This window comes from Cervus canadensis, chromosome 2 (genome assembly GCF_019320065.1).
Source record: "Cervus canadensis isolate Bull #8, Minnesota chromosome 2, ASM1932006v1, whole genome shotgun sequence".
Classification (NCBI taxonomy): Eukaryota; Metazoa; Chordata; class Mammalia; order Artiodactyla; family Cervidae; genus Cervus; species Cervus canadensis.
The window spans coordinates 58,170,316-58,192,804 of record NC_057387.1 but is presented as its reverse complement, the minus strand read 5'-3'; positions in this window follow the sequence as shown (position 1 = coordinate 58,192,804).

Below are 22,489 nucleotides of genomic sequence, written 5' to 3'. Positions count from 1 at the left end.
CCAAACATTCACTGATACTATGACATTATTAAGATTCCATCAATCAGATCAACTGTCTTACATTTTACTATTTTCTCAGGACCTGTAAGGAAGGCCTGCTTTTATGGAAAAGGAAATCTTGATAATGCCAACATAGAAAGTTTAGAAATAACAGGAGGAAACTTTAAAGTTTATCTAGTTGAGGCTCCATATTTTACAGGTATGAGGCGATAACAGCTGATCATTAAATGTTTGCATTGCTTCCAAAGTTGTGTTATTCAAGTTACAAGTGCCCTTTTTTATCCTCACTAATTTCTGCAAGGTAGTCGTGGTGTTCACTTTACAAACGAAGCAACTGAAACTTGTGGAGTTCAGGCTGTATTCCCAGGTCACATATCCAGTAAGCAGCTGAGTTGTAATTAATACTCAGTTCTGTTTGATTTGACCTTCAAGCCCACACTTAAGTACTGAAGTATGCTACTTAAATAAGAGACTTTTTTTTTTTTAATTCAAAAACAGCACTGATATCCCTTCCCTAAGTGAAGAAAATGAATGTATCAGCAATATGACTTTTGCCATTCAATAGGTGGCTTTCTTGAGTCATTTTGAGATTTATGGAAGCACATTGTTCACTTGCTAAGTTGTGTATGACTCTTTGCACTCCCGTGAAATGCAGCACACCAGGTGCCTCTGTCCCTCACTTTCTCCGAGTCTGCTTAAATTCATGTCCATTGAGTCAGTGATGCTCTCTAACCACTGAATCCACTGCCACCCCTTTGCCCTTTGCCTTCATTTTTTCCCAGCATCAGGGTCTTTTCCAATGAGTTGGCTGTTCTCATTATGTGGTTAAAATATTGGAGCTTTTGGAAACATATGATGCTATCAATTCAGATATACTTGTAATTGCAAATGTCCCTCCTAACTGTCCTGTTTAAAGTGCAGTCAAAAGTAAGGGCCACATGCAAATTTTCTCCATGAACCTGGGTAATCTTGATATTGTAGAGACTCTATCGCCTCTTTGCCATGTGATGTTTGAAAGCAGTCAGAAAGACAGAGCATTAAAGCAATAAATCAGTGAATCCTAATCACAAATTTTGCATTTTTTTTGTTTTTTAATCCTATGAAAACTGTTACTCAGACTATATGTTTCCATCTTTTCCTCTTATTTGCTTATTTAAGTCTGTTCTTGTAGCTTTTTTTTTTTTAGAAATTTTTATTGGAGTATATTCTAAATTCATAAAAGTATATTACACATACTTTTAAAAAATCACAGTCTATTATATACATAGAAAATGCAGTATATATTAAAAAGTGTATAGACTATACCTGTACAGCTTGATGAAGTTTTAGAATCTGAAAATATCTATGCACTCAAGCACTTTGTATTCTTTTTAACTTGATGTCCTATGTATCAGCATTATTTGTTTGGAGGGGCAAAAGCCATATTAGCATGATATATTCTGGCCCTCTTGCCTACTCCCCTACTTCCCAACCCTGGATAGAGGCAAATGGCTAGTCATCTCGGGTTTTATAAGGAGAAAATCAAGGAGTTCCTTTTAATAGGATAAAGATAGGAAGAGCTAAAACTAAATTTTGGGACAGATTGAAGAATAATCTGAAAATCTCAAGATGCAAATATGTTGTCAGGGAAAAGACTTGAAAGAAAAGGGGTTAGGAGAAAATGATATTCATCTATGGTGAACCATTCATAAATGGTTCTGGAAAAAGTAATTTTGGATAGAGTATAAATGTGAGAAATATTGCAGGTATGGAACAGTAGAATATGTCAACTACTGGACATAACTGCAGAGAAGAGTGAGGAGGCAAGCCTGGCTCTGATGTCTGAATCCTGGGTATCTGAGAAGACAACAGGGAAGCACTGAAATGAAATGTGAACTGAAAGAGAATGGTTTTGGAGAGAACATAGTGGAGAATTTCAAGATAGTACAGTGCCACTAATGTAAATTACTTTACAAAGAACAAGGAGAGTGACAGTGGAAAAGTTATCTTTGGATTTACTTATTGGAACAGAAAGCAGATCACATGGAGTGAGTAGGTAACAAAAAAGTGAAAACAAGGAAGTGTAAACTACCCTCTCTATTCAAGAAAATGTTCAAGAAAAGATAGAAAGTAACAAATCAAGGAGATGCTTAGGCCAGGAAAAAGCTTGTTCAGGGGCCTGCATGCATGCAAAGTTGCTTCAGTTGTGTTTGAGTTTGCAACCCTATGGACTGTAGCCCACCAGGCTCCTCTGTCCATGGGATTCTCCAGGCAAGAATACTATCATGGGTTGCCATTCCCTTCTCCAGGGGATCTTCCTGATCCAGGGACCAAATCCATGTCTCCTGAATTGCAGGTAGATTCTTTACCTCTGAGCCATCAGGGGAACCCCTTGTTATGGGGATATGTAGATGAATGATACGGTAAAGTCTTAGGGAAAAAGTTAACATGGGAGAGGGGAGTACTTCCTTATGAGACCAATATGAAAAGTTGAGAATTTTGATGGAGAGACAGAAAGAGGAGGAATCAAGCTTTGACCTTGAATTTCTCTAGAAACCAAGAGAACTAGAAGAAATTACATAAGAAATCTTGGAATTGACACTACAGGGAATACAGAGGACTGTAAATCATTGACGAGAACTAGTACCGTCAAGCAGCAGTGCAGGCCCAACTTACTTTGAGAGCTCGGAACTGTAGTGGAACCAGTCAACCTGGATTTGTGATTTTCTTAGGCAATATTTGGCAGCCTGGGACTGGGAGCTGAGAAGGCAAATGATGACATTTACCCATTCCTGGGGATTGGAACAGCAGCTCTGGGGCAAGAGAGTGTGAAAATCTAATAAAGTGGCTGACCCTAGTGTCAAGGCTGGTTAGGCAAGCAAATGAGGCCAGGAAAGGGACTGATGAACTGAGACAATAGTGAGCTATCAAGGGATGGGGAGGGGAAGGGAAATAATGAGACTGAAGAACAGACTTCATTAGAAGTAAGGAGATGAGAGACTTCTAATGATAAGAGTTTATGATTAGAGTTTATTATAGCTCCTATTCAGATGATATTAGAAGAACAAAAGGATGAGTATGATAATACCCTGAAGACTTGGGGTGGGCTTGATCTTAACCAAAGTTTGTTATTGTTGTAGTTGTGTTTTTGTTTGCTTGGCTGTTTTAAAGCCAACTTTGTAAACAACAAAGATTTTCTGCATAGCACAGACAACCATATTCAATATCTTGTAATAACCTATAATGGAAAAGAATGAAAAAAAGAATATAAATATATATATATTTATATTTGTGTGTGTGTATAACTGAAACACTTTACCATACACTTGAAATTAATACAGTACTTTCCTGTTGATGACAATGAACCTATGCATGTGTGCTTAGTCATGCCCAACTCTTTGTGACCCCATAGATTGTAGCCTGCCAGGCTCCTCTGTCCATGGGATTATCCTGGCAAAAATACTGGATAGTGGGTTGCTATTTCCTTCTCCAGTAATGCAACTATAGACCAGACAGTTTAGTGATTTATTTGACGTCACAAAGAGAAAAAATGGCAGAAGAGGGAACTATCTGATTTCAAGGCCGTGGTTTCTTTGAGTTAGGTGTCCTGAGTCAGAGTTAGCATTTTGTTGCTGCTCTGCATTTACAAAGCTTCAGTATTTTTTTTCTTAATGCCTCAAACTTGTGGACATGTACTAATTGTTATAGCTGACTTATTCCTAGTTCAAAAATGAATATGTGGTCAATCACACTCTCATATTTTATAAATATAATTGTCCATTTGTACTTGGTAAAAATAAGCAGTATCAATTTTCAGGCATGACTATTTGAATATATAAGCTTTATCTTAATTACCTGAAAGGAGAGAAATTAAAAGTTATAGGAAAGTATTTGTGTATGATGTTGCAGACTTCTTTTATGTTAGAATAGCAGATATGATGCAGACACCACTCTTGCTTGCTTTTCTAATTTTAGGGTAAGGGAAGGGTGCATGGCAGGAAGTAGGTCTGTGTATCTATATGAACTTTCTTTTGGCCAGTCTAACAGGGCTCCCTGTCTCAAAAATGAAGGATAGATTCAGAAATAGCCATGGACGCCATAGGCTGATGGTAAGAAACACATTTCCTTTGTGTTCTGAGGTTCAGATCCTCAGAGTTTTAAGACTGTTTTAAAGGGGTATTGCATTTAAGCCGCACTAAACTGGGTTTATATGTCAGTACTATGAAGCTGGAGAAGGTTGCTGTCTTTGGGCAGTGATTGCCAGATGTCAGAGCTATGATATGTGACACTAACAAGTCACTATTTCAAAATAAAGTTATCTATGGCAAACAACTTTCCTATCATTACAATCTAGGTAAACAGAAAAATTCAGAGAGTAAAAAGTAGAAAATGAATAGACTTCTCTGGGTCATGGTGAGATCTTACAATTATCCATAATAACCAGAATATTCATTTTAGCTCTTAGCTCTACCTATTCTTCTCTTCCTAATTAATATTTCTTTCTTTCTGCTGGAAAGTGGAAAACAAAATTCTTCTCTGAAACTTATTTTTTAATGTCTGCTTTTTTATTGTATATATGTCAGTATTGCAGATTGAGAACAAGTCAAATAACTATTTACTCTCAGTGAAAAAAAGTGTTAGTCACTCAGCTGTATCTGACTCTTTTAGACTCCATAGACTGGACTATAGCCTGCCAGGCTTCTCTGTCCATGGGAATTCCCCAGGCAGTAGGTAGCTATTCCCTTCTCTAGAAGATCTTCCTAACCCAGGGATAGAACCCAGGTCTCCTGCATAGTAGGCAGATACTTTGCCTTCTGAGCCACCAGGGAAGATCTTTAAATTCCTAGCACTGTACTCTCACTGTTGACCCCTTTTGTTATCTAGGACATTTATTAGAATAAAGGGAAATGTCATAGGGAGTTTAAAATAAATGAACCATGATGGAAAACCAGAGAAAACATGAAAGCAAAAAATAGTAATGTGAGGCATGAGACTGAGAAGAGGTAAATAATATGTGAAAAGTGACTAGTATGTAATCTACAAAGCCAAAGTCCTAATTAGTCAGATACTATTTTATGATACATTTTACGGAAAATCAAATATTACTTATGCATCAGTAATTTGGGAAACCTTATATACTGAAAGAAATATCATTATTATTTATTCATCCTCATGGAAGTAAAGAGTGGTAAATTTATTTTTTTAGTAAAGTTCCAATTTCCTCCTTGAATTAACTTTTATATTCCATTGGACTCTCTGTGTTTGCCTGGGTGACAAAATCTGGAGTGGGCAAATTACCCCATTGAGTTAGAACACATAATTAAAAAATACATCAAATCTAATTGGGAATTGGTGTTACTTCTCTGGGCCTCAATTATTGATACAGAGCATTGGACTTGTTAATCTTTGCCCTTCCAACATAAAAACTCAATTACATTTTTTATTTGAATTGTCCTTACTCAACCTATGTGAAAATGTGACTGGAACAACTTGCTAGGAGTCAAGATGCAAGGGCCTCTGGACATTAACAATTTGGTCCATTCAAGGCTTTTAAATGGATGAAACAACCAGATGTGCCATGACTCAAATTTATTTCTTTATATCTTAATGGTCCTTGCAGCTCTCAAAAATCTATGTCTTGTAATTTCTGGTTAGTTTGCCTTATATAAAAAATTGAGGGTTCTTGTTAAATGACATTTAAATCTCCTTCTAGCTAAAATGTTGATGGGTCTAGAAAACAGCTTTTTGTATTTTTAAAGTTGGTTTCAACCGCACTCATTTTTATAGATTATTTTCCCTTTAAATAAGAGAATTGTATGAGTTAACATTTAGATTTTTGCAATTTAATAATTTCAGTCAAATATAAAATTGGTTTTTTTTTAGTAGAAATCATTTACTTTTATTATATACTTCAATGTAAATGTAAACATTTTACTCCGAATATACATATTTTCTTTAAAGAGATGTGAACACAAAGAAATGTAGGACCTAAAAACACTGAACTCACAGGAATGAGACATTTCTGCACTTACAAGGGAACAGATGGAGGAAACTTCCATCCTCGAGACCCAAGGCTGAAGCTGGGTTAGAAGGAAAGGACAGGACAGACACATTTTTGGTAAAATGAAAATCTTGGTTTAGATGAAGGGAAGCCAGACAAACTTCTGACAAATTTGTGGGTTAGTGTGTCAGGCTTTAATCTGGAAAAAGCTCAAATCCAAAGACAGATTTCATTGCCAAATTGCTGTGACTTGTTCAGTCGTTAAAGTCCAACTCTTTGTGACCCCATGGACTGTAGCATGCCAGGCTTCCCTGTCCTTCACCATCTCCCTGAGTTTGCTCAAACTCAAGTCCATTGAGTTGGTGATGCCATCCATCCATCTCATCCTCTGTTGCCCACTTCTCCTCCTGCCCTCTACCTTTCCCAGCATCAGGGTCTTTTCAAATTAGTTGCTTCTTCACATCAGGTGGCCAAAGTATTGGAGCTAGAAATTTTGCTGAGTAATCAGAGGGTGGGAATGGCTGGAAAGTCAAAAGATCTATCTGGTACAAAGTATCATAATTTGTTGTTGTTGTTTTTAATTTTTTAATTGACAGATAATTGCTTTACAGAATTTTGTGGTTTTCTGCCATACATCAACAAGAATCAGCCATAGGTACACCCAACGTCCCCTCCCTCCCATCTCCCTCCCCACTGCACCCTTCAGCCTGTCACAGAGCCCTTGTTTGAGTTCCCTGAGTCATAGAGCAGATTCTCATTGGCTATCTGTTTTACACATGGTATTGTAAATTTCTATGTTACTCTTTCCACACATCTTCCCTTCTCCTTCCTCTCCTCCCACCTTGACCATAGGTCTGTTCTTTATGTCTGTTTCTCCATTGTTGCCCTGAAAATAAATTCATGTGTCATCTCTTCAGATTCCATATATATGTGTCAGTATATGATATTTATATTTCTCTTTCTGACTTACTTCACTCTGTATAATGGGCTCTAGTTTCATCCACCTCATTAGAACAGATTCAGATGCATTCCTTTTATGGCTGAGTAGTATTCCACTGTCTATATGTACCACAGCTTCTTTATTCATTCATCTGTTGAGGGATATCTAGGTTTTTTCCATGTTCTAGCTATTGTAAACAGTGCTGCAGTGAACATTGGGGTACATGCATCTTTTTCAGTTTTGATTTTCTCAAGGTATATGCATAAGAGTTGGATTTCTGGGTCATATGGTGGTTTTACTCCTAGCTTTTTAAGGAGTTTCCATACCTTCTTCCACAGTGGCTGTATCAGTTTACATTCCCACTAGCAATGCAAGAAAATGCATCCCTTTTCTCCACACCCTCTCCAGCATTTATTGTTTGTAGATTTTTTGATGATGGCCATTCTGACTGGTGTGAGGTGGTATCTCACTGTAGTTTTGATTTGCCATTTCTCTGATAACGAGTGATGTTGAGCATCTTTTCATGTGTTTGTTGGCCATCTGCAGGTCTTCTTTGGAGAAATGTCTCTTCAGGTCCCTTTCCCACTGTTTGATTGGGTTGTTTGCTTTCCTTGTATTGAGTTATATAAGCTGCTTGTATATTTTGGAAATTAATTCTTTGTCAGTTGTTTCCCTTGCTATTATTTTCTCCCATTCTGAGGGTTGTCTTTTCACCTTGTTTCCTTTGCTGTGCAAAAGCTTTTAAGTTTAATTAGGTCCAACTTGTTTATTTTTGTTTTTATTTCCATCACTCTAGGAGGTGGGTCATAGAAGACCTTGCTTTGATTCATGTCATCGAGTGTTCTGCCTTTGTTCTCCTCTAAGAGTTTGATAGTTTCTGGTCTTACATTTAGGTCTTCAATCCATTTTGAGTTTATCTTTGTATATGGTGTTAGGTAGCGTTCTAATTTCATTCTTTTGCACATAGCTGTCCAGTTTTCCCAGCACCAATTATTGAAGAGGCTGCCTTTGCCTCATTGTATATTCTTGCCTCCTTTGTCAAAAATAAGGTACCCATAGGTGTGTGGGTTTATCTCCGGGTTCTCTATCTTGTTCTATTAGTCTTTATGTCTATTTTTGTGCCAGTACCATACTGTCTTTATGACTGTAGCTTTGTAGTATAGTCTGAAGTCAAGAAGGTTGATTCCTCCAGCTCCATTCTTCTTTCTCAAGACTGCCTTGACTATTCAGGGTCTTTTGTGTTTCTGTATGAATTGTGAAATTTTTCTTCAAGTTCTGTGAAAAATGCCATTAGTAATTTGATAGGGATCTTTTTGAATTTGTAGATTGCCTTTGGTAGTATAGTCATTTTTACAATATTGATTCTTCCTACCCAGGAATATGGAATATCTCTCCATCTGTTTATATCATCTTTGATTTCTTTCACTGCTGTCTTATAGTTTTCTATATACAAGTCTTTTGTTTCCTTGAAAAGTGAAAGTGAAGTTGCTCAGTCATATCCGACTCTTTGTGACCCTGTGGACTGTAGCCTACCAGGCTCCTCCCTCCATGGGATTCTCCAGGCAAGATATTGGAGTGGGTTGCCATTTCCTTCTTCAGGGGATCTTCCTGACCCAGGAATCAAACCCAGGTCTCCCACATTGTAGGTAGATGCTTTAACCTCTGAGCCAGGTGGGTTTATTCCTAGATACTTTATTCTTTTTGTTGCAATGGTGCATGGAATTGATTCCTTACTTTCTCTTTCTGATTTTTCATTGTTAGTATATAGAAGTGTAAGTGATTTCTGTGTACTGATCTTGTACCTGTGACTTTGCTGAATTTGTTGATTAGCTCTAGTAATTTTCTATAGTTTCTTTTGAGTTTTCTATATATAGTATCATGTCACCTGCAAACAGTAAGAATTTTACTTCTTCTTTTCCGATCTGGATTCTTTTTATTTCTTTTTCTTCTCTAATTGTCATAGCTAGGACTTCCAAAACTATGTTGAATAGTAATGGTGAGACATTGCAACACCTTTGTCTTGTTCCTGATCTTAGAGGAAAAGGTTTTAGTTTTTTACCTTTGAGAATAATGTTTGCTGTGGGCTTTTCATATATGACCTTTACTATGTTGAGGTAGATTCCTTGTATGCCCATTTTTTGAAGCATTTTTATCATAAATGGATGCTGAATTTTGTAGAAGGCTCTTTATGTATCTATTGAGTGACCATATGGTTTTTATCTTTCAATTTGTTGATATGGTGTATCATGTTGATTGATCTGTGTATATTGAAAAATCCTTGTATCCCTGGAATAAACCCAACTTGATCACAGTGGATGAGCTTGTGAATGTGTTGTTGGTTTCTGTTCTCTTGTTGGATTCTGCTAGAATTTTGTTAAGGGTTTTTGCATCTATATTTATCAGTGATATTGGCATGTAATTTTTTTGTGTGTGTTTTTTCCTGGTTTTGGTATCAGGGTGTGGTATCAGGGTGATTGTGACCTTGTAGAATGAGTTTGGAAGTGTTCCTTCCTCTGCAAAGTTTTGGAAGAGTTTCCGAAAAATAGGCATTAGCTCTTCCCTAAATGTTTGATAGAAGTCCCCTGTGAAGCCATCTGGCCCTGGACTTTTGTTTTTGGGGAGATTTTTGATCACTGTTTCAATTTCAGTGTTTGTAATTGAGTTGTTCATAATTCCTATTTCTCCCTGGTTCAGTCTTGGGAGGCTGACCTTTTCTAAGTATCTATTTCCTCCATGTTTTCAATTTTATTAGCATATAGTTGCTCACAATATTCTCTTATGATCCTTTGTATTTCTGTGTTGTTCTTCTGTAACCTCTCCTTTTTCACTTATAATTTATTGATTTGATTTTTCTCCTTTTTTTTTTTTTTCCTTGATGAGTCTGGCTAGCGGTTTGTCAGTTTTGTTTGTATTCTCGAAGAATTTAGTTTTATTAACCTTTGCTATTATTTCCTTTATTTATTTTTCACTTATTTCTGCTCTGATTTTTATGAACTCCTTTCTTCTGCTGACTTTGGGGATTTTTTGTTCTTCTTTTTCCAGCTGCTTTAGATGTAGAGTTAAGCTGTCTATTTGATGCTTTTCTTGCTTCTTGAGGTATGACTGTATAACTATAAAACTGCCTGTTAGAATTTCTTTTGCTGAGTCCCATAGGTTTTGGGTTGTTGTGTTTACATTGTCATTTGTTTCTAGGAATCTTTTGATTCCTTTTCTTATTTCTTCAGTAGCCTTTTTGTTGTTTAGTAATGCATTGTTTAATCTCCATAAGTTTGTGTTTTTTGCTGTTTTTTTCCTGTAGTTGATATGTAGTTTCACAGAGTTTTGGTCAAAGAAGATGCTTGATATAATTTCAATTTTCTTAAATATACTGAGGCTTGATTTGTGGCCCAAGATACAGTCTATCCTGGAGAATGTTCCATGTGCACTTGAGAAGAAAGTGTATTCTTCTGCACTTGGATGGAAAGTACTGAAGATATCAATGAGGTCCATTGGGTCTAATGCTTCATTTAAAGTTTATGTTTCCTTATTGATTCTCTGTTCTGATGATCTGTCCATTGGTGAAAGTGGGGTGTTAAAGTCCTCTAGTATTATTGTGCTGCTGTCGATTTTTCCTCTTATGCCTGTTAGTGTTTGCTTTATGTATTGAGGTGCTCCTATGTTGAGTGCATAATTTAAAATTGTTATGTCTTCTTCATGGATTGACCCCTTGATCATTATGTAGTGTCCTTGTTTGTCTCTTATGATATTCTTTATTTTAAAGTTTACTTTGTCTGAAATAAGGATTGTTATTCTAACTTTCTTTTGGTTTCCATTTGCATGGAATATCTTTTTCCTTCCTTTTACTTTCAGTCTGTTTGTGTCCCTAGGTCTGAAGTGGGTCTCCTGTAGGCAGCATATATATGGGTCTTATTTTTGTATCCATTCAGTCAGTCTGTATCTTTTGGTTGGTGCATTTAATCCATTTATATTTAAGGTAATTATTGATACATATGTCCCTATTGGCATTTTCTTGATTGTTTGGGGTTTGTTTTTGTAGGTCTTCGCTTTCTCTTGTGTTTCCTATCTACGTAAGTCCCTTTAGTATTTGTTGCATGGCTGGTTTGGTCATGCTGAATTCTCCTAACTTCTGCTTTTTTGTAAAGCTTTTGATTTCTCCGTCAACTTTGAATGAGATCTTTGCCAGGCATAGTAATCGTGGTTGTAGGTTTTTCTCTTTCAGTACTTTAAATATATCCTGCCTTTCCCTTCTGGTCTGTAGAGTTTCTGCTGAAAGATCCATTGTTAATCTTATGGGTTTTCCCTTTTATGTTACTTGTTGCTTTTCCCTTGCTGCTTTTAATATTCTTTCTTTGTGCTTAATCTCTGTTAGCTTGATTAATATGTCTCTCGATGTGTTTCTTCTTGGGTTTAACCTGTAGGGGGCTCTCTACACTTCTTAGACTTGATTGACTATTTTCTTTCCCATGTTGGGGAAGTTTTCAACTATAATTTCTTCAAAAATTTTCTCAGTGCCTTTCTTTTTTTCTCCTTCCTCTGGAACCCCTATAACTCAAATGTTGGTGTGTTTAATATTGTCCCAAAGGTCTCTGAGGGCTTCCTCAATTCTTTTCATTCCTTTCCTTTTATTCTGCTCTTCAGCAATTTCCAACATTCTTTCCTCCCGCTCACTTATCCATTCCTCTGCTTCAGTTATTCTGCTATTGGTTCCTTCTAGAGTATTTTTAATTTCAGTAATTGTGTTATTCATCTCTGCTTGTTTATTCTTTATTTCTTCTATGTCCTTGGTGGTTGTATTAACTGTGTTAAATGCTTCTTGCATTTTCTCCATTCTATTTTCAAGTCTTTGGAGCATATTCTGAATTCTCTTTCAGGGAGATTACTTAGTTCCTCTTCATTTATTTGGTCTTGTGATTTTCTACCTTGCTTTTTCATTTGTGCTGTATTTCTCTGTCTTTTTATCTTTTTTTCTTTTTTCCAACTTGCTCCAGTTGAGGTCTCCTTTTCCCAGGCTTTAGGGTTGTATTACTTCTTCCTTTTGATTTTTGCCCTTGGAGGGAAATGTTGGTTGGGTGGTTTGTGTTGATTTCTTGTTGGGGGTGACTTGTGCCTGTGTTCAGTCACAGAAGCTCTGGCCTTTCCATCAACCTTTACCTCTCTCCTGCAGGGCAGAGCTGAGAGAAGGGAGAAACAGTTTCCTGCAAGCAGCAGGCTCTCAGGAGAAGACGAGCCCAGCTAAGTTGTAGAATTTTCATCTCTTCTCAGAAATCAGCAGAGGACTTCAGTGAATCCCCAGCTGCCAAGCCTGTTCACATCAGGTCTAGGTATCCATCAAATTGTTTTTGATTATTTAATCATGGCATGATGGATACCAAACAACTGAATTTTTTAATTTTTTTATAGTGTGATTTTTTCTTGGATATTTTGAAAACCTATGATTAGTGTTAGAGCCAACTAAAATACCAAAACCAAAGAAAAAAATTAAATTTTAGGGAAGTTATGATATCTACCATGGTAGGTGTCCTATAAGTGTCCTTTTTCATTTAAAACAAAATAATTTTGAAAAGTAAACATTTGAGAAAGTTAAGTAAACTATGGCATAGTTGTGTATTTATCTTAATGATAAAACATACTGCAAATGCAAATAATGTCAGTTTTAATTTAGGTAACTGTCTGCTTAATGTCATATACAAGATGAAAGTTAGATGGCATCTAGAATTGTATTCTCTTTCTTTGGCGTTGCTATAGAGAACTTGATTTTTCCAAAATAACTTGAACACTAACAGTAACTAAAATTAGTCTCCTGAAAATGGTGAAGGTCAATTGAAAAGAATAATATTTTCTCAGAATCTCAGGGAAATTCTGTCTTAATTTAGAAATTCATTTAACAACACAGTGACAAAATGAGCTTGACTATATCACATTGAAGGAAAGATGAAATTAAAATTATTGTTTAAATAAGGGTACTCGGAAGTACATTATCAATAATTTTAGGATGTTTATTGATTCTTAAATATTAAGCAGATAGCAAAACTAAGGATTTTAAAACTAAATTTTAGAACATTTGCATTGCTTATTAGTTTATATTTAATAACTTGTTTAATTACATAATTGAGAGTGTTTAAATGCATAACAGTTGGTAATATTATCATTTTTCTTCCCCTTTTAGCATAAGTATTTTAATATATTAAGATAATTTAAATTTTCAGATAGATGCTAAATTATAAATACAATTAAATTTTCCAAATATTTTTCTTATACCATAGGAGATGCAGTTTGTATATATATACTTTTTCTGACAAATTGTATCCAAACTTACTATATGCATATATGAGAAGCATTCATTTGTACATAGCCAATCATATATAAATATATTTGTATATAAATATGCCTAGAATATACACATATGTAAATACACACATATTTTATGTACTGTGAAACTACAAATATGCTTAAAATTACCCAATATTCATGATCATAAAATAAAATAATTTTAATAAGTGCTAAATATTATTAAAGTGCAATAAAATGTTAAATATTCAGGTACATCTTCTCTCCATATATGACTTAATTATCAATCCAGAATTATGTAATATTCACTTATAACTCAACTTTAAAAATGTTAATTCTCATATATTTTACTTTAATGCATTTGCTGTCTCAAACTGAATGACATCTCAATATAGCTCCTTGCAATGATAATATAAACTAGTCAGTGCTATTAGCTTCAATTTAGCAATCATTAGTGTTTCTTCAGCAGGCAGCAAACTTTTAATGGTCAAAGCAACAGGGCCATCCTTCTAATTTATTCAAACAAAATGCTCCAAAAAGGCATTAAATAAGGATGTTCCCTCTAATGTGTATTCAACATTTTGTGGAGTCTTATAAACTATACATAAGATAGTCAATGATTTTTACTTTGCAATCTATCATTTTTGTAAGATTGCTAATCACTGCAAGTATTTACTTCTGCATCACCATGTAGCTAGTAGTCACATCTCCATATGACGTGAAAAGCTCCAAACATGACAAAAGTTTCTGTAAATTTGACTTATCTCAATTTCACTTTCTTTTGTATTCAGTTTGTGGTGCCTGGTTTCTGTGTGAAATGATTTCCAAGTTTTCAAATGAAAGCAGTTAAGAAACAAATATTTACACCCTTCTAACTTGTGCTTCCTGTATAGCTAGATACAATACAGATGCTAAGTCACTGGTCTGAAAGAGCTTCCACAAATCTATAATAAAATAATTAAATTAGTGAGCTGTGCTTAGATCAGAGACCCTTGGTTGCCAATTCCTAAGAACTCGGGGAATTCAGAACCACAGAAGGATCATTTGGACTCCATTTGGCAGAGACGTCAGAAACTCACTGCTCTTGGGAACATCCTTTTCCAATAACATTTATAGCTCTAGATGGAAGCGAAAAGCACCATATGTTAAGAGTTTCCTGCAAAGCTTCCTGGTAAGAGAGGAAATAAATTCAACTTGTCACATCTGCTCGTGGGCCAGTCAAGTAGGATTTTATCACAGCCTTAAGTGGTTTACAAAACTGTCCTGTTATCGACTGAAGGGGCTTTACATTTCAGGTTTTTCCTCACTGATGTTCATAATCTAAATCATTAAACTATTTTTCTTCTTTGGACTTGAGCAGCATGCATCATCATTTGCTTCTAAGCAAGGAGAATTATTCAAAGCAATTCAACTAAGAATCACATTCCCATAGCACCGTCTCCACAGCCCTCCATGGCTTAACTGCTAGAATGCCTAAGGGTCTCAGTTCTACCTCAGTTTCAACCCATGGGTCCTTACATTTTGCATAATTTAAGATGGGAGCTGCATTTAATCAGGCTAAATTGATTATCCACCATTCTGAAGAGTCCCGGCTGGCTTAAACCATGGCAAAGACCCATTGGGTCAGAAAGGATTTTTCTGCCAGGGGTGTAGGTAATCACAGAAAAGGTGTTAAAACTTGCATTGTTAGCCACAAGTTTTTCTCCCAAAGATCCATCTTTTTACCCTCACACACACACACACACACACACACACACACAAAAGTTAGAGTCTCTGTGGGCATTTTAGTTTTCTATCATAAGCAAAAATCCTTTTTAGTTTGCAAATCTACTGAAAGATATAGCACCATATGTAAGCAATATCTTTTTCTAATTAAGCTCAAATTAAATTGATAGCACTTATGCCAAACTGAAAATAAAATTCTCAATTTACCAACTCAGTTTTATAGTCACGTTTTCTTATGAGTAACCAAACTTATTAATGAATTTCCTACTATTTCACAGTTTAAAATGCTTTAAGTTAAAGTAAAAATTGCTATCTTCAGACATATCTAATTATATAAGAAATCATATAGTAAAAAATTAGAATTCCAGAATGCCATTGAATAACGGGATTTCCAGCTTTTTTCTTGTTTGTATAAATACATCATTCCTACAGGTGAATTATGAAAGCATATAAAAAGTAAAAAAAAAAAAAAAATTTACACACCAGCCCTACAAATTTATGAAAGGAGGCTGTGGATTACACTGTTTCCTAGTAAACAAAACAATAATTAAATGACACTTTTTTTTTTTCTGTAGAGGAAAAAATTATCAACAAAGCAACACCAATGAGGCCTAGGAGACATTTCTCCTGTGGCTTTTCATAGAATGCTGAATGATTGAGTCAATTACATCTCAATAAACTTCCCCCGCAAACACGTAAAGATGTTGGCATTTTCATAGAGCTATTTCTTGTAAATCACCCTCAGTGTGCTTGTGAGCACTAAAGTGCAATTTAATCCAAACAACTCTACCAGTGGCGCTGCAGTTACTGTTCTGAGGGCACTGTTCACGTAGGTAGTACTGAAGTATACAGCAAAAGCGTCAATCGCTACAAGAGAAGAAGGAAGTGCTGGTTTCATCAATATGGCACTGAGCAATAGCACAATCTGTGATGGATTCTTTCCTCAATGACTATCAAACTACTATCAGCCATTAGATTCAAATATACTTTGTAAAAGAAATTCTGAGACATCAGGAATCGTGTAGTTGTGCTCACTCCTGTGAGTGAAACTTCCCCCTCTACCTCTGTGCTCCCCGTCATTATTTAGCAACAGAACCTGAAGACGGCACTTAACATTCTTTCTTACACCTAGGTTTGCCTTTCTCATCAAGGTTTTGGCCTTTCTGGGTGCAGAAGTAATATGCACAACTTCTTATTATCTCTTTAAATATATTTTCCATGAGATTTCCTTTTCTGCCCCTCCACTTGCTGCAGAATCACGATGCCAGGATCAACTTTGGCAGCCACCTATCAAAGATGGTAGCAATGCCCAGCAACCTTGTATGGCTTACCTCCGGCATGCCATGTCTATTATGTGAAAGAGAAATAGAATTTTGTCTCACCTAGCACTGTCTTTGGGGGATTAAAAAATAATAATAATAAATTGGAGAAGGAAATGGCAACCCACTCCAGTATTCCTGCCTGGAAAATCCCATGGACTGAGGAACCTGGTAGGTTATAGTCCATGGGGTTGCAAAGAGTCAGACAAAACTGAGTGATTCACTTTCACTTTCTTAAAAAGTAAACAACTTAATCTGATACAATATCAATGTTATTATCATCTGTGTTTATATTTCCATTACTCTGAAATAGAGAATTGGAAAGAAAAAAAAATTCTGCAGAGAAAGGAAGGAAGGGGAAAAGGATTTTGACTCTATTCAGATAAGTTAAAAAGATGGCCCAAGAATCACTCACTCAATCATGCCATGAGTCTTTGAGTATTTCACCAATAACAGTAATAAAACATTAGGCAAAACTCTGAATTTAGTGCCAGTTATATCTGTATTCAAATTTCAATTCCAACATTTTCCTGCCTTTCTGACTTTAGATAGGTGACTAAAACTTTACCTTGTTATCCTCCTTAGGGTGATTGTGAGAATTTAAAAAAAAAACAACAACTAGCTAACCTTTATTGTATGCTTAGTCCTTGTCTAAGTGCTTTACATATTTTATTCCATTTAATCCATTTTTTAATATATACCTGAGAAACTAATATTGTCCCCATTTTATAGCTAAAGAGAAGAAAGCAAGAAGAGCTTGTACCCAAGTCAAAAGCTGTGGAGTGGTAGAACAGATTTTGGGCACTAGTGTTTTTGGGCACTAAGAGATGGCATATGTTTTCTAAAAGAGATAATCGTTAATGTATCGGTGCCTTACTTGACCATTCATGATTATATATCATTTTTTTATGTAGACCATTTTTAAAGTCTTTATTGAATTTGTTGCAATGTTGCTTCTGTTTTATATTTTCATCTTTTGGCTGAGAGGTATATGGGATCTTAACTTCCCGACTGGGGATCAAACCTGCACCCTCCCCCCCTGCACTGGAAAGAAAAGTCTTAACCACTGGACATCCAGGAAAGTCCTTTTTAGTAACTATTTTCTGATATAGAAAGTGCACAATATTATAAAAAGCAATTAAAAGCCCCTCATAGTTGATTTACCCATAATCATTGCTAACATATGCACATAAGCTTACCTTTTAGTATTGAACTATTTTCTTAATTACTTTTATCACTTGACAACATGTAACCTTAGTGCCAGCCCTTATACCCACCCTCTGACAAAAATCACCACCTCAGATTTATAATATGTACTTGCGAGGAAGGAGATTACTTTTTGCTGAGTTAGTACAAGTAGTCCTTCAGAGTCATATTCTAGCCCCCGCTACTCTGAACTTAGCTGTAGATTTGTCTCTTGGTTTTCTGCTATTCTCCATTAGCAATCTGGGACACGGTCTTCCTGTAGAATATTGCTTCTACCCTGAAAAGGTGGGGATTAGAGATATGTAAAGCAAGGTACATCTTCGTTTACTTTTTGTAATATTTCAACTTAAGTCTGTGCCTGTGTATATGGCTGTCTAATGTCTTAGGGTAACTAAAGGTATTAATAGTGAAAGGAAGAAATTGTAAAGAGTGTTTACTTTCTCATAATTTAAGGAGAAGACACTCAAGAAGTTAACCCCATTTTTGGATTCCTAGGCACTTTCTAGCTTCTGATTTTGTTTTCCTAAATTGCAGACAGTACTTCTCTGTGAAAATGCAAGAAGCAAAATGAGAATAATGTCAATACTGTACTTTCCTCACAGGACGTTTTGAGAATTAAATGAATTAATACGTGTAATACACTTAGTGTCTCACATACAGAGAGTGCCATATAAATGGTTTTAGCATTGTTGCTTTAAGGAGGCAAGATACAAGTTATCCTGAGTTTCCTATACTGTGCAAAGTCACCTCTCTAATACCAGAGAGACCATTTCACATTGTTAGGCAGAGCAGTATCAGACACTTTTGTTTATGTACACCTCACCTTTCAAAGTGTGACCGGGCAGCCTTTGGGGGATAAGAAGCATGACACTGTTAAGCCATGTACCTGTTAAGATTACTTAAACTACAGAAGACTCAGCTAAAGCTTTTTGGTTTGGACTAACAGAGATAACTTTGAAAATGTGCAGGTTGTATCTCTGTCTTGAAAGAGGGCAGGGTACCAGGCTAATGTTACTCTTCTTTCACATATAGCGTGAACATTTCACACTAAATCTTCTCATGAAATTTGATTTTGTGTATGAATATAATCAAGGAAACAAAACCTTCTTTCATAAAGAAATTTGATTTTCAAAATCTTTAGAAGGAATCATTGTCTTTCTATACCTTTTCATGAAAGTTTTCAAACTAAGTCACTGCTTTTCCCCAACACACTTCATACAAGCTTAGAGTGGATAAATGCTATTTAAGAAACTGGCTACTTAGCTCAGAACACAAGTATATCAGAGGTAGAATAGAAGCCTGTGTGGAAACTAAGGAAATGGTTCATTTCAATTTAGTCATCTAGCAAAAATATCTCCAGGACCTGCTATATACAAGGCTTCTTGGCACCAAACATACAAATATGAATAAGACTGCATCCCTGACCGTACAATGTACCTGGCAGAGTGCAAGGAAAAGAAGAAAATGAGAATGATGAGTTTTAAATGAATATTGACCAAGTCATCCTGGTTAAGCTTTATCACCATTTTAGATGTTACCAAACACAGGAAAAACAAAAGGAAGCATTCAGATTATCACGAGACAATCTGGTCCATTATCAAGTACTGGGAAATAAGAGCAGAAGACAGACTTGTTAATGTGGAGTAACCAGGAACTAAGTGATGAATCACTTCAGGGGAACAGTAAATTCACACAACCTATAAAGTAAAGTAGCTGAAGAAAAGGCAAATTCTTTAAGTTTGGTTATATGTCTTTTCTCGAAGTAAGAAAGCTTGATCTACTTTTAGTGAGAAAAATTCTATGACTAACTCATCAATCAGACATGTCAGTAACACAATGAATATAGCAGCGCTCACTACTGTATCATTTTCAGATGTGTGTGTGTGTGTGCAGGTATGAATAAACATGTTTGTTTTTCCATGCTCCAAAGTTACATATGCTTTCTATAAGGAAATTTTATGTTATTTAAATTCTTCCACAAAGCACCTAAAAATATAGCAGAAGTAAAAACTGCATTATGAATGAAAACTCATAGTGATCCAGTGGTCAGCTCTAATTAAAAGAAGCAGTGATTAGCTTTAATTTTGTGCTATTTCAGTATTTGTATGTGAATTACTTTCTGCTCTTTCCACTTTCGTATTTCATTTTTTTATCCTAATATCATTTCTAGAAAAAAGCAGTTTAAGCAAAGCCCAGATGTCTTAGAAGGCAGAGAGAACAGCCATCAAATGTGAAGCTTGTTTATAGGCATGAGCGAGTTGCTAGATTTTTTTTTGCCAATTGTGAGACTATTAGAGCTGATACAAAAGAGGCAGAAATATATTCCTAATTATTTTATTTTTGGAAAAAGAAAACGGGTCATCATCCTTGATGATCCTGGATATAAACAGAGTACTTAGCTGCCTCATTTATATATTTATCTATAGGTATATTTGCACCCCTTTCTATTCGTGTACTCTTTCATTCTCAAAATTGGCAATTACACATCATCCTTTTGATGCCTCAAAGAATCAACAGTCTGAATTGTAAAAGCAGTGGGCATTCCAAGCTAGCAAATAATGTCAAAATGTTTGCATAATCTCAACTTCAGAGTGACAATAGCTAATCTTTATTAGCTTATGTATGTGTGCTAAAACGCTTATGACATACTAGGTAATGTTCTAACAATTATTCTATCCTCCTATGAACTCTACAAGTGGGTCATATTAGTGTCAATATTTCACAAGTGAGAAAAGTCAGTCATAAGTAATAGAAATAACTCTCCAAAGGCTGAATAACTATTAAGTAGGAGTCTGGTATCTAAATCCACAGATTCTGTCCCAGAGCATCCACTCTTAAACCCTGTGTTAATGTAGGTGCTAACATCTAATCAGTATAAGGCTGATATGATGCCAAATGGCAGATGAGAGAGGGTGCTTGGAAAGGAAATAGCTTTAAAGTGGCCCAGTGTCTATTGCTGTACTTCTTCTTTGACTTTCTTCATTAGATATTAGGTTTATATCATAGTCTTGTATAGGAGACCTAATAACCTCCAAATCGGGAAAGGAGAACATCAAGGCTGCATATTGTCACAATGCTTATTTAACTTATATGCAGAGTACATCATGAGAAATGCTGGGCTGGATGAAACATAAGCTGGAATCAAGATTGACGGGAGAAATATCGATAACCTCAGATATGCAGATGACACCACCCTTATGGCAGAAAGTGAAGAACTAAAGAGCCTCTTGATGAAAGTGAAAGAGGAGAGTGAAAAAGCTGGCTTAAAACTCAACATTCAGAAAACTAAGATCATGGCATCTGGTCCAGTCACTTCAGGGCAAATAGATGGAGAAACAATGAAAACAATGGCAGACTTTATTTTGGGGGGTTCCAAAATCACTGCAGATGGTGACTGCAGCCATGAAATTAAAAGGCACTTGCTCCTTGGAAGAAAAGTTATGACCAACCTAGATAGCATATTAAAAGGCAGTGACATTACTTTGCCAACAAAGGTCCATCTAATCAAAGCTATGGTTTTTCCAGTAGTCACGTATGGATGTGAGAGTTGGACTTTAAAGAAAGCTGAGTGCTGAAGAACAGATGTTTTTGAACTGTGGTATTGGAGAACACTCTTGAGAGTCCCTTGGACTGCAAGGAGATCAACCATCCATCCTAAAGAAAATAAGTCTTGAATATTCATTGGAAGGACTGATGTTGAAGCTGAAACTCCAATAGTTTGGCCACCTGATGCGAAGAACTAACTCATTTAAAAAGACTCTGATGCTGGGAAAGATTGAAAGCAGGAGGAGAAGGGGATGGCAGAGGATGAGATTGTTGGATGCCATCACCGACTCAATGTACATGAGTTTCAATAAGCTCCAGGAGTTGGTGATGGACAGGGAGGCCTGTCATGCTGCAGTCCATGTGTTCACAAAGAGTCGGACATGACTGAGTGGCTGAACTGAACTGAACAACCTCAGCTGTGTCCTGCCACAAATCCCCTGCCAGTATGCAAGACACCAGCAGTGACTGCCTGAGTGACTTTCAGAACAGAAAGCTTGCTTATTTCTAGATTTTTAAAGCTGAGCTAAACAGTCACAGTATTTTAAACTATATCACCTTTCACTCAGTGCTGCCAGAGTAGAAGAATTACCTGCATGGTGGCTGTCTGCATTTATATTTCTTCTTTGATCTGTTTGAAATATCACCCCCATTAAGAAATAATGTGTTCACTCAGGAAACACAATCAAAATAATTGAACATCTTCCCTAGGTATGAGTGCATTAATTTTTTCTTCTTTGTGGAAATGTGGATGGAAATTACACCCATTTTTACAAAGAATAAAAAGAAACCAGTTTGATCCTATCACAAAATAACCATTTCAGAAATTTAAAGTTAGGAATCATAGCATGAGAACAACTAAGGAATTCAAATCACATTGCTTATCAGCCATCATTTTTTTCTAATTATTTTTCCTTCTGCATTTTATTAAGACAAAGGAAGAAACATGCAGGTCAAATCCTGCTAGAATGGATATCATTACCATAGAACTTATATCTAAGCAGAAGATAGAAAAATTCATAAATAGTATAGCATTTCAGAACTTCAGATTCAATGACAATAAGTAAGGATAAAGGAGAATTTCTTAAACTCCGTGATAAACTGATTTTAAATGTTAGCCAAGTGCTCCCTGGGCTACAAGAGTTAACCATGGTGGTGCAAAAGCAAAAATGACTTGACTGATACCTTGGGCACTGGGCACACAGATAACTACTATGAACTCCATCATGTGACCAGTGCCTTAAATATTTGTTTTATTCAATTAAACAATAGCACGTTGCCTAGACTAAGGTGCATGAAGTTTAAAAACTTTGACCTTGTCTCTGCAGCTAGGAGGTTACAGAACCAAGGTCCAAGTCCAGAAATACATATGCCTGCTGATAAATGCCATGCAGGCCAATGGACCTCACTGAGATGGGAGTACGTTACCTGAGTATGTGGGCTCCAATCTGACTGCATGAGCCAGGGAAGAGCAGAGGTCCGTGATAT